This window comes from Nannospalax galili, unplaced genomic scaffold (genome assembly GCF_000622305.1).
Source record: "Nannospalax galili isolate Female #2095 unplaced genomic scaffold, S.galili_v1.0 scaffold589, whole genome shotgun sequence".
In the NCBI taxonomy this organism is placed as follows: Eukaryota; Metazoa; Chordata; class Mammalia; order Rodentia; family Spalacidae; genus Nannospalax; species Nannospalax galili.
Window position 1 is genome coordinate 4,373,220 of NW_008360324.1, and position 10,859 is coordinate 4,384,078.

Below are 10,859 nucleotides of genomic sequence, written 5' to 3' on the forward strand. Positions count from 1 at the left end.
GGAGGACAGGGGGAAGGGGAGGGGAGGGGAGGGGAGAGGAGGAGATCTCATCTCATTCTGTGGCCCAGGACATGCTGAAACTCACTCACTATGAAGTGCAGGCTGTCCTTGAACTCATGGCGATCCTCCTGTCTCAACCTCCCAAGGGCTGGCATTATAGGTATAAATCACCATTACCAACTTTCCTCTCTTCTTAACATTGCATTAGCATAGTATATATTTCTCACAAATAATGAACCACTAGTGATTTATTATTAAGCAGACTCTATACTCCATGCAGACGTCTAAGAGCATCGTAGGACATGGGTGACTTACACACATGCAGGCAAAACACTCATACACATAAGATAAATAATAAATAAATAGAAAACACTGTTTTTATAATGAAAAAAATCATTTAAAACAAACAGTATCACAACAAGGTAAGCAGACATGTATCAAGGGTCCCATAGAATGATGGAATGAGGGAGAGGAGACACATAACAAGGGTTAGGAGCACTCTCCACATGAGAATTTTGATAGGGTGGTAAGGCTACTGAAGAGGGCAGCAAGGGATGTGGACTAGGGCAGCCTCAGGGATGGAAGTTGGAGATCCTGTACTCACAGCAGGCCGAGGTTATTAGGGTTCTCCCTCACTTGGCTCACATTCCCTGGTTCCCCTATCGTCTCCATCTGTATGTGATAGACTGGGGGTGGGGGTACCATGTAACAACACATCAGCACTATGCCAGCCAGAAGCTTCAAGTCTTCAGGCCTCACTTGGGCCACTCCTTTGCCTCCCTCCTGTCTCTGTGTTCGGAGCAGACTGCCTAGTGCTCATTGTAAAGGGGATTTGGGTTCCCACACTTGAGTTTAAAAAACAAAAGCTAATTCCTTCTCACTGCTTTACAAAAGCCAGCTCACCTTTCTCATTAGAAGCTGAATTCAGTTTAAAAGCTGATTGGAGGAACATGAGGAAGTTGAAACCAGCTTGCCCAGTGCTCTGCTCCCTGGGGCATCTTTTTGGAAGTCTCCAAATTGGCTAAGGCACATAGTTTGGCTATGGCTAGTCACCCCTTACTCATACCACCTATCAAAGACAACTGCTGGAAAAATAAGCTTTGTTTCAAATTAATGAATCTCCACTTAAGGAAGATATTTCAGGTACTGGGAAATTAGATAAAAGAGGTGGTCCATGTTAGGAAACCAAATCCTCACAAACCCAAACAGCCAGGTGCCCAATCCCATAGGAATCAGCTGGCCTGATCTTATGACCCCTTTGTCAGGGGGAAGCAGAGACACCGATGAGTGTCCTCGGTGCCAAGAAAGGTACACAGATGGTGGAATCCCCCAGTACGACTCCAGTGTCCCCCGCCAGGGATATTCTATCTTCTGCCCTAGTTTGCCTTCTTATCACACCAGGTCCCAACGCAACATGCACACGCTCTCCCACCTTGGGTAAAAAGCTCCATGAAGTTTTTAAGGCCACAGGGGAGCCCAGGTCCCAGCTCCTCAATTTAAGAGCTAAAGGGTCATAGATCTGGTTCCCCATTTAAGGCTAGTTAGAACAGGATCCTAAGATGCACTGCCTGGTCCTCTTACCTTGGACTGAGTCCTGGATGTCCTCATCTGTGAAGTCTTGGAGAGAAAGCATCTGGGCTGTCAGCAGGTGTTGGATCACCCTGGTCCCCTGCCCCTAGGCCACCTAGACTGTTCCAAAAGGCATACCTCCATCAAACAATCCTGCTTTAGTTGGTTCGTGCAGGGTATTTTCTGTTTTTTTTTTTTTTTTCCAGTGGTTCCTCCTTGTCTCTTCCTCCTCCCTCTCAAAAAAAAAAAAAAAAAAAAAAAAAAAAAAAAAAATCCCTAGAGCTTAGAAGTGCTGAGTAGACACATGAGGCATCAACTCATGGCTTCCTCCTTACAGGATCATAATCCTCTACCAGAGGCCAGAAAAGCCAAGAGTTCAAAAACAAATGCTTAAAGGCAAAGAAGGCACTGTGATGAGGAGAGAGAAGAAAAAATCTTCAGGGATTCTGTATAGAATACAAGTTTGGCGGATGATTCCGCTCAGCTGAGCCAGGCAACGAGCTGGGAAAGAGGGGAGGATGTCCCCGACGCTGTGGCCAGCTGAGGGATTAAGCCACTTTCTCTGGTGCAGACCTTAGGCTAATTAAGGTTTCTGTCCAATTGCCACTTCTAGCTAAGGGTCTGCCCTGAAAGGCCCTTTGTGGTGTGTGAGGGAGCCCAGGATGCCTAGGCAGGAAGGAGCTGCTTCCTGGTTCCACCCACAGGCAAGGATGCACTCTGGGGACCGATTAGCAGAGTGAACATGACCCATCCAAGTGGGAGCACAGCTTCTCATGTCAGGAACTCTGTACCCTCCCCAGAGTCATTGCCACTGGCGAAAGTGGAGGAAGGAGCTTCTGACTTTGAGGGAAGGGTAGGAACCCAGGTCTGGAAGCTAAGACTCTTGGAGTCATTTCCTTAATGCCTGGTGTTAGGGCAGAGGCATCTCCTTATGACTCCATTAATGGAGTTTGGAAACATGACAATGAGAACAGCCTTGGGGACTATGTCAGAGAATGGCCTCGATTCACAGACGGAGAAAGAGAAGCTAAGGCTATCCAAATAGCTCAGCCAAGGTAACCCAACTAACGCGGGCGATCCTGGGTCTGGCAGCTAAGTCCTTGAGTGCCTTGACACCCTGGTATACTGCTGCCCAGCGACCTCTCCTGGCCTCTCTGTAATTTGCTGCAAGACTGAGGGACAAAAGAATATAAAATACTTCCCCTCCAAAGCTCTCAAAAATGAATTCATGCTTTTATTCTATGGAATCTGGATCTAGGTGCAAAAAGCAAGCACTTATTCTATACATTAAACGCTAAACTTCCTATGACAGAGATTTGTATAACATGTAGGAGTTAGAGCAGATGATTTCCAAGACTATGTTCTGTTGATTTGGTTTATGCTGTGATGTTGATTATGTTACTTCTGCCTGAAACACTCTCCCTCCACCTTGCATACAGCCTCCTTGACCTAGTCCAGGAGGTGTTATTCACTTAGAAGAAAATATAAATACTGAGCTCTATTTCTATACACTGTGATGATAAATATGGCTGACTGGCACATCAGTGAAGCATGGCACAATGTTCTGTACAGTAGCCAAAGACTTAAGAAAACTTTCTCTGAGCTCCTAGAGAAACTTGTTTTTACCTCAATGAGAGAGAGAACTCACATAGATCTGCCTGCTTGCCTCTGCCTCCCAAGTGCTGGGATTAAAAGAGTGTGCCACCATGCCCAGCTGTGCATCATTTTTGTATCTCAATACTAAGGACAGTACTTTGGCTGTAAGTTATCACTTGTGGGATCGTGCACTGGATAGCTTTAGTGTCAACTTGATACACCTGGGTTGAGGGAGCCTCAATTGGGGAATTGTCTCTCTATTGGAGTGGCCTGTGGCCATGTCTGAGGGCATCTTCTTGATGATGTGGGAGGGCCCAGCCCACTATGGGTGGTTCCACCCCTGAACAGGTGGGCCTGTGTTGCATAAGAAAGCAGACTGAACAGGGGCCAGGGGAGCAAGCCAGTAAGCAGCATTCCTCCATAGATTGTGCTCCAGCTCCTGCTTCCAGGTTCTTGCCCTGAGTTCCTACCTTGGGCTCCCTGATGACCTGCGACCTGGGAGATGTAAGCTGAATAAACCCTTTCCTCCCCAAGTTGGTATTGGTCAGAGTGTTTTGTCACAGCAGTGGAGAAACAAACTAAGACAGATGGTGTATAAAAATCCATTAGTCAGAATTTATAGAATTCAAGACTATAGAATAGGGTTAGCAATATGGCTTAGTAAGTAGAGGTGCTTGATGAAGATCTGAGTTCAATCTTGAGGACCCACATGGTGGATGGAGAGAACTGATTCCTGGAAGCTGTCCTGTGATTTCCACACATGTGCCATGCCAAATACACAACCCCAATATCAATATATATATAATAAATAAATATAATGTAATAAAAATATTTAATGCTTCATAAACTAGAGAATAGCACAGAGACTTTAAAGTCTGTCTCAAAACAATGATATACCAATGTCAAATAAGCATAGGCAAAGACGTTCAACATCATGTCATTAGTGGATTATGAATTAAAACAATGGATTAGCACTACACAAAGATTACAGTGTCTAAAGTCCAAAACATTGACAACACCAAACGCTAACAGGGAGGTGGTTCCTATTCAGTGCCGCTAGGAAGGCAAAGAGGGACAGCCTGGCTGTTGTTTTTAAGACAGCTAATTGCAGCCTTAACCTACAATCCAGCAACGATGCTCATGAATTTCCCCAAATGAACTGAAAACTTCTCTACACACAAAAACTCATACGAGTGTGAATAGCACACTACTCATAAGTACCAAAAAAACCTCGCATGAGTGTGTTTTCGTAAGTACCTAAAAATAAAAAGCAATCAAAATGTTCTTTAATTGGTGAATAAGTTGGCAGTCACTTCCATGTGATGCTCTGATGGTAGTACGGCTGTCAGTAATAAAAGGAAATGATCTCAAGTCACAAAAAAGCAGTTCAATGACACGCCGCTAAACAAAAGAAACCAAAGCTCAGAGCACAGGAACGACCAAACAGCAGAGGTCTGGCCCATCCCAGGGGAGTGCCAAATGCAGTATGGTGCATGCTTGATTAGTGGGAATAAAATCTAGATTACAGCAAGATAACTTAGCAGGCGAAGGCACTTGCTGCCATGCCTGATGACCTGAGTTCGATCCGTGAACCCACAAGAAGTTGTCCTCTGACTTCCACATGTACGTGGTGGCACTTGTGCACCCACACACACGTGCACACACATTTACAGTATGACTCTAGATAGGAAGAACGAAAACCTTTGTAATTTTTGTTTGCTTGCTTGAGACAGGGTCTCATGTAGCCCAGGCTGGCTTCAAAGTCACAGTGCAGCTGAGGATGACCTTCAATCCTGGATGTTTGTAATTTTCACCCTGCCCTCCCTAGTGCTGGGATTACAGGCTTGCACCGCCGTGCATGGCTGAACACACATAATTAAACAACTTGTGCTTTGGGAAACGTATCCAGGAGAGCAATGGAATAATAGATGCAAAACTCAAGAGAGTGGTTATCTCAGAGGGAGCAACGAACAGGATGTGGTACAGTGGGGAAGGACCCTCGGGGGATTTCTTATGTTTTGTGTTGATTTGCAGGAGGGTTTGCATTATTATTATTATTATTATTTATAGTTTGCATACATTTTAGAATATCCTCTAATATGTTATGACAATATTTTTTTTGTCTTTTTGAGACAGGGTCTCCCTGTAGCCCCAGCTATCCTGAAACTCACTATGTAGACGAGGTTGGCCTCGAACTCACAAAGATCCGCCTGCCTCTGCCTCCCAAGTGCTAGAATTAAAGGCGTGCGCCACCACGCCCGGCTGACAATATTTTTTAAAAGCATTCATGAATTACAGAATAAAATCAGAGTCCTGATTTCAGCTTTTATTAAATAGCAGGCTGTCTTTTGGTACCTTGCTTAATCTCTTTGGGTCTCAGTTTCCTCTGTAAAATAGGGAGGCCACTATCTCAACATCACTGAGAAGAGCAAATAGAAAAAGCTAGAGCCACATCGGGAGGGCAGGGACTGGGCTTCTAAAATCTAGTTATCCTCCATGTTGTGTTTATTCTAGTTTCACAGCTTAAAGATGCGGTCCCCAGAAACCTTATTCTCTGTCCAATTCCAGCACTGAGATACAGACACTCTCTCATGCCAGCTGGTGTTAGCATCCTTTTCACAACAATTGATGTTAATCTCAACGTTTGCTCTCCTGTCTCCAAAGTAGGGCAGCAGTGGGAATACAGGACAGAGGAGCTGGTACTTACTGTTAAATCTCAGGAGGAAGGATGGGGCCCTGGGAAAGAACAGAAAAGGCATGTAAGTGCTCTCCTTCAGATGCCAAGTCTCCTTCAGAGGCAGACATTGTATGCTAGCATATGCCTAACTTTTACGCAGCTACCAAGTCCAGGTTAGATGCAGATGCTTATAATTTTAAATCTTTTAGTTCTGTGATCATGACAAGTTCTTCTCCTGAACCTTTTGTTGGCATTTAAAGGGTGAATGTGGAGCTGGAGAGATGGCTCAGAGGTTAGGAGCACTGACTGTTCTTGCAGAGGACCTGGGTTCCATTCCCAACATCCACATGGCAACTAACTGAAACTCCGGTCCCAGGGGATCCGATGGGCTTTTCTAACCTCCGTAGGCCATGGGTGTACTTACTTACAAGCAGGTAATACACACACACACACACACACACACACACACACACACACACATACACACACACTAAAAAATTAATTTTTTACAAGGACGAATGTATTGTCATTAAATGTATTGCACCACTCTACAAAGCTAGACTCAACTGACAAAATAAAATCTCTGCTTTTAGCTCCATTCAGTTCTGACTGGATTTCCACCCCTATTTGCAATGGCAGGTGAGTGCTGCTTTTCCTTTGGTTTTGTCTCATCTGGTGCTGAGGAGACACAGAAATGAGACAGCATGAATGCTTCTGGGTACCTTCCTCCACTGTGTGAGACTCAGTTATAAGCCCATCTCTCCTAAGAAACCCTTTTATTAAACAGAGGGAAGGGAAAGGTCAGGAGCATCCTAACCAGGCTTTCAGCATCTGCCAGACAGAAAGCTTGTGTCCTCTTAGTTCATTAATACCACTGTAGTCAGGCCACACAGGCTAATGAGTCCAGTTCCGCAATGAGAAACAGTTAACAACCTCACCTCACAGCATTATTTATTTGTTTATTTATTATTTATTTATTTTACTTACTTTTGGCTTTTGAGACAGGGTTTCCTGCAGCTCAGAACGGCCTCAAACTCTCCCTATTCCTGAAGATGACCTTGAACTCCTGATCCTCTTACCGCCCCCTCCCAAGTGTTGGAATGACAGGTGTGAGCCACCACACCTGGCTTCACAGCTGACATTTAATTTTTAAAATTTTTGTGTTATGTGTATGAGTGTTTTGCCTGCATGTTTGCACACCAAATGTGTGGCTTGGTGCCTGCAGAGGCCAGAAGAGGGCAGCAGATTCCCTGAAACTGGAGTTACAGATGGTTGTGAGCTGTCATGTGGGTGCTGGGAACCAAATCCGAGTCCTCTGCAAGAGCAGCCAGGGCTTTTATCTGCTGAGCCATCTCTCCAGGCCCCACAGAAAACATTTAAATGAACATCTGTCCCTACCTGATAGAAAGTAGCTATTTAAAAATATCTATAACCTGGTGCTGAAGAGATGACTGAGTAGTTAAGAACACTGACTGCTCTTGTGGAGGACCCAGGTTCGACTCCCAGCACCCACATGGCAGGAAACAACTGTCTGTAACTCCAGTTCTAGTGAATCTGATGCCCTTTTCTTACCTCAGCGAACATTGTATGACGGGGGTACACTTACATGCATGCAGGCAATATACTCACACACATAAAGTAAAAATACAAAAAATAAAATATTTAAAAATATCAATAAGCCAGGCGTGGTGGCACACGCCTTTAGTCCCAGCACTCGGGAGGCAGAGGCAGGCAGATCTCTGTTAGTTCAAAGCCAGCCTGGTCTACATAGTGAGTTCCAGGTCAGCTGGGGCTACAGGGAGACCCTGTCTCAAAAAGACCAAAAGTTCTTTACGCAATTTTAGACATACAACCAAGGTGAAAACCACTGGTTTATTCCCTCCCTGCTCTTGTCTACCAATCTCAGCATTAAAAAAATATTTATTATTATTTAAATTTTTTTATGTGTATGAGGGTATTGCCTGCATGTATATAAGGGCACCCATGTTGTTCAATGCCTGCAGAGATCAGAGGAGGGTGTCAGATTCCCTGGAACTGGAGTTAGGATGGTTGTTAGCCACCATGTGGGTCCTGAGAATTAAACCCTGGTCCTTTGCAAGAGTAGAGAGTGCTCTTAACTGCTGCACTATCTCTCCAGCCCCCATAGCTAATATTTAAATGAACATCTGTCTTTCCCTGATAGAAAATAACTTTTAAAAAAATCTATAACCTGAGGCTGGAGAGATGACATGGGTGCATGCAGGCAATGTACTTATACACATAAAATAAAAATAATAAAAAAACTACAGAACCATCTCTTCAGCCCTGTATCTAAGTATTTAAGATATTTTTTGACACTTGCTTAAGGTAGTGGATATGCTAAGATGCTTAACTCATTTACAGTACTCTGTGTATGCGCATATTCATGTACGAGGCCAGAATTCAATGTTGAGTGTCTTCTTCAATCCCTTTCCACCTGCTGGTAGTTTCTGTAAAAAACAGCATAATTTTATTTTTGACAACTTCTGCTTTGATATATTGCAGCAGAATTTATTTTCTTTTCCATCAGTTTGGTTTTGGTTTTGTTTCTCTTGAGACAGGGTCTCATGTAGCCCAGCTTGGCCTGAGGCTTACTATGTAGCTGAGGATGGCCATGACCTTCTGATCCTCCTGTTTCTACTTCTCAGATGCTTCTGTTTCTACCTCTAGGCATGAAATTTAGATTGCATAAGGAACCTTATAGAGTTACATTTAATAGAATTAGCACTTCTTAACTGAGAGGCAGGCTAATAAGATTAAGAATATGGGTTTAGGGAATGGAGAGATGACTCAGTGGTTAAAAGCATTGGCTGCTCTTGCAGAGGACCTGGGTTCAGTTCCTAGTACCCACATAGTGGCTAACAACTGTCCGTAACTCCAGTTCCGGGGGATCCAATGCCTTCTTCTGGCTTCCACGAGCATTGCACACACATGGTGCACTTTAGAAACATACAGACAATACACTCATACACATAAAATAAAAACCCTCTTTGTGTTAGTTGTTTTGTCACTGATAGAATGCCTGACACAAACAACTTAAAAGGAGAAGAGGATTTTTAGCTCACAGTTTTAGAGGTTTCAGTACTTTTGGTAGGGAGGGCACAGCAGAGGGAGTCACATCACAGCCAGTAGAAAGAGGGCGGGGAGCAGCAATGAAGGCTTTCTCCAAGTTTTCCCTTTTATTGCATGCCAGGACCTAGCCTGTGGGATGGTGCTGCCCACATTCAGGGAGATCTTCCCATCTTAGTTAACCCTCTCCAGAAACTCCCTTATAGACATGCCTGGACATGTGCTTTATTAGTTTACCATGTCCTTATCAAGCCAATCAAGTTGACCATCAGTATCAACTATGAAAAGCCCACCTCCTGTTCACTTGACGCCCAGACACATCTCCTTAAGCCATAGCATTCTGTCCCTGGCTTCCAAAAGGCTCATGTCCATCTAATAATGCAAAATATATTCAAGTTCATTTCCAGTAATTCCCTCAGCCTTAACAGTCTCCATACTATTCAAAAGTTCAAGCCCCAAAGCCTCTTTCTCTCAAGTGCTGGAATTATAGGTCTGTGCCACCATGTGCAGATGGATCCATTTGTGTGAGCTATAATCTTGGAAGTGGGGAGAGGGATGGTGTGGTTTCTCTCCCTTCCCTCATGGGTCATTGGCCACCGGTCCACGAGGAAAAAGGGAGCAGAAGCGATGAACGGGGTCAGGGACGGCCAGTGAGCACTGAAGGAAGAAAGCCCCTCCAGGGAGGCAGGTTCCAGACTTAGTGAAACAGCTCTGTTTATTCAGTGGGGGTTAGGGAAAATATAGTGTGGAGGCAGTAGCCAATGCTTCAGCTGATAGGTGCTCATAGTATGCTTTATTTACATGTGGCAGGGGATCCCATCATCCCACTATGGGGAAATGCCTAATTATCATATAGAAAAAAACTGGGGGTAGTTTTATTGCAGGTAACTATGCCAAAGGTCATGTTTCAAATGAGGCCAAGCATCCATGCTTGGCGGCACTTTCTAGGTAAGTCAGGCAGGAAGCCCCTGCTGAGGAAGGAGCTGACTTTAACAGTAGGGTTCCCCAACAGGATGGGAGAGCTAAATCAGGAATGCTACTTGGAGGAGGTGACATGGAGTTCTACATTTAGGAAGGTGGCAGGTGATTTATAAGAGATACTGTAGAGGCTGCTGAACCCTAATCTTCCCAGTCACTGATGAGGGGAGGTTCAGACAGTCGCACCAGAGTGTTTTGGACCAAAATCTGCTGCAAAATGTACTGAACAAAGACTCTGAACAATATGATCTTATAAGATCTTTTGAACACATGGAGTGTACATTGAAAAAGTCACCTTGTTTAGTTCATGGATGGAAAGTGTGGTCACCACATTGTGCTCTCCCTTCTGTGCTGTGTCTTTCACTAGGTTTGGGGGCAGAGTAAAACGAAATTATGTCTTTGTCAAGAAAAAGCCCAAATATTTTTCTGGAGGCATTCTTGAATTCTGATTGCAAACTACTATAGCATATTCTGAAATTTTTCCAGGTAGACAGAGGGGTGTAAGCAGCTACTGCGGACGAGTCACTGGACCAGGGGCTCCTCCAATGCAAGTCTCAAGTTTCCTGAAAGGCTCACTCTCTGCCTGGTTTCTCTTTTCAAGTCCACTGGGAAAGTTGATCCTTGATTGCCAACCTGATGGAATTTAGAATCAACTGGGAGACAAATCTCTGGGTGTGTCCGTGAGGGTGTTTCCAAAGAGGTTTAAGGGAACTGGAAAGACCCACTGTGAATGTGAGCAGTACCATTCCCTGTGCTGGGGTCCTGGACTGAGTAGAAAGAAGAAAGCAAGTGAGCACCAGCATTCCTCTCTCTCTGCTTCCTGACTGTGGATGCCATGTGACCAGCCACTTCGTGCTTCCGTCACCATGCTGTCTCTGCCATGATGGACTGCACCTTCAAACTGTGACCAAAAGTAAACCTTTCCTTCCTTAAGTTGCTTTTTTTCAGATAT

The 10,859-nt window shown here is 44.5% G+C and overlaps 1 protein-coding gene across 1 annotated transcript in view; it reads right to left on the reverse strand.

Moving 5' to 3' along the window:
• Dyrk4 (dual specificity tyrosine phosphorylation regulated kinase 4) overlaps nt 1-6,666 on the reverse strand; it is a 36,151-nt gene extending 29,485 nt beyond the window's left edge. Inside the window, exon 1 of the mRNA XM_008825514.1 lies at nt 6,660-6,666. The gene's annotated coding sequence lies outside the window, so the exon portion shown is untranslated. The remainder of the gene's footprint in view (nt 1-6,659) is intronic.
• Between the last annotated feature and the right edge of the window lie 4,193 nt (nt 6,667-10,859).